Source organism: Leptodactylus fuscus, chromosome 8, assembly GCF_031893055.1.
Source record: "Leptodactylus fuscus isolate aLepFus1 chromosome 8, aLepFus1.hap2, whole genome shotgun sequence".
Taxonomy (NCBI): Eukaryota; Metazoa; Chordata; class Amphibia; order Anura; family Leptodactylidae; genus Leptodactylus; species Leptodactylus fuscus.
In genome coordinates this window covers 13,401,992-13,404,160 of record NC_134272.1, presented here as the reverse complement: position 1 = coordinate 13,404,160, position 2,169 = coordinate 13,401,992, and the positions used below count along the sequence as shown (strand labels likewise).

The window sequence follows — 2,169 nt, the reverse complement described above, 5'->3', positions numbered from 1 at the left end:
TTTTGTCTTCTCCAGAACACTCTCACCCCAGATGTTACAGCTGACCTTGTGACTACAACAGAAGTTCTTCAAAATCAAACTTTGCTCATTGTCTACCTAAGTAAGGTGGAAGTGGAAAATATCAAAGTCTTTGTGACTGCTCTGACATCAGCAGCAGAAAGGGTAAGTATATCTGATCCTAAAAAGCATTGTCTATGAACTGAGAGAATGATAAAACCTTTCACAGTTGAAAAATAATATTGCGGATGTCTAATACATTTCTAGTAGAGTGCCAAATAAAATTACAGCTGTTCGCAGGACATCTTATCAAAACCTCTATTGTTCTCCATAGGTAAACCTGTCTCAGGAGCAGGTAGACACAGTAAAGGAGACTCTATTGGCTGTGGAGATTCATCAACTTCAGTCCAGCTTCTCTACTTATACCACAAAAGATTGGAAAGGTTTATTTGAGACCGACTTAAGTGTCTTGATCCAGTATTTTAATCAAACCCTTCTTCAGCTCTTGCCAATAAACATCTCCTGTGAATCTTATCAAGCCATGTAAGTATCAGGCATATTTTCAGATGTTATAGGACAAGAGTGATCTTTTCCTTTTTAATATCATGTAAACAAAATGTTTATGACAATTTCTGTCTATGATAAAATACAATATGTCACTTCTTGATGTCATTTGTAACACAGAATAAGCGGATTCAACCAGACTTCTGGCTCGCTGGATGATAACACTGGATGGGATGTCTACAATTTCTTCATCAAGAGATATCTGTCCTATCAGTCAGAGTCTACAGGTATGGCTACTGGTCAGCTAAGTAACATATCAAAAGATGGATTTATGATTTTGTCTAACTAATGTACTACATTGTTATAACTTATCTTTTACAACGTGTAACATGACAAGTGTGTTCCTTTTCTTCACTGACAGATATCGCGTGCAATGCTGTTGACTATAAAACCTGGATTCAACTCAATTTTGGCTATTTTTCTAAATATGTAAATATAGAAAATCTGATCACTTTCAACAAAAATATTACACAGGTAAGTGCAGGTAAAAATCTGTTAAGGTAAACGAGAAAAATAGACCCCAATATTGTCATATCTTTACTTTTCTAATACTCATCTTAGAGTTCTCTATCAATACCTGTTTTCAGTAGGTCCCAATGTTAGGACGGTAACACAGCTTAGAGATCTATGGTGTTTGTGTAGGTTTTCTCTGATCTTGGTAAATTTATCTCAACATGGATAGTGAACAAATGAAGCAAAGAAGTACAACACTGTATTCTGAGAGGCACAGTCCTTAGTAAAGAACTTTTAGATTTAAGTACCGACAATATTTCCTAGTTCCATCATACAACGTCGTATTCTACCGTGTCTCCATAGAGGAATTTATGTATTATGATTTCTATATTATTTTCAATATTGAGACCTTGTTTCTTGAGAATACCATAGCAGGTATTTGACCATGGTTTTTGTCTTCTCCAGAACACTCTCACCCCAGATGTTACAGCCGACCTTGTGACCACGACAGAAGTTGTTCAAAATCAAACTTTACTCAATTTCTATCTCAGTAAGGTGGAAATGGAAAATATCAAAGTCTTTGTGACTGCTCTGACATCAGCAACAGAACGGGTAAGTATTTCTGATCCTAAAAAGGATTACAGTATATATAAACTGAAGAATGATAAAAACTTCATGATATTGCGGATGTCTAGTACATTTCTAGTAGAGTGCCAAATAAAATTACAGCTGTTCGCAGGACATCTTAGCAAAACCTCTATTATTCTCCATAGGTAAAACTGTCTCAGGAGCAGGTAGACACAGTAAAGGAGACCCTATTGACTGTGAAGCTTCAGCAACTTCAGTCCAGGTTCGCTACTTATACCACAGAAGACTGGAAAGGTTTATTTGAGACCGACTTAACTGTCTTGATCCAGTATTTTAATCCAACCCTTCTTCAGCTCTTGCCAATAAACATCTCCTGTGAATCTTATCAAGCCATGTAAGTATCACGTATGTCCACAAACTGAGTTTAAAAATGAATATATATATATATATATATATATATATATATATATATATATATATATATATAAAATATTGGCTGTTTTTGTATTTCATTTGTATTATAGATTACAGCACTTCAGCCTTGTGTTCAGCACACTGAGGGAGGCT

At 35.4% G+C, this 2,169-nt stretch overlaps 1 long non-coding RNA gene across 1 annotated transcript; it reads left to right on the top strand.

Annotated features, from left to right (window-relative positions):
- Positions 1-678: 678 nt before the first annotated feature.
- On the top strand, positions 679-1,573 carry LOC142217688 (uncharacterized). Its single transcript, XR_012717393.1, has 3 exons — positions 679-788; positions 923-1,035; positions 1,480-1,573. It is a non-coding gene; the product is annotated as an uncharacterized LOC142217688 (long non-coding RNA).
- Positions 1,574-2,169: the final 596 nt, after the last annotated feature.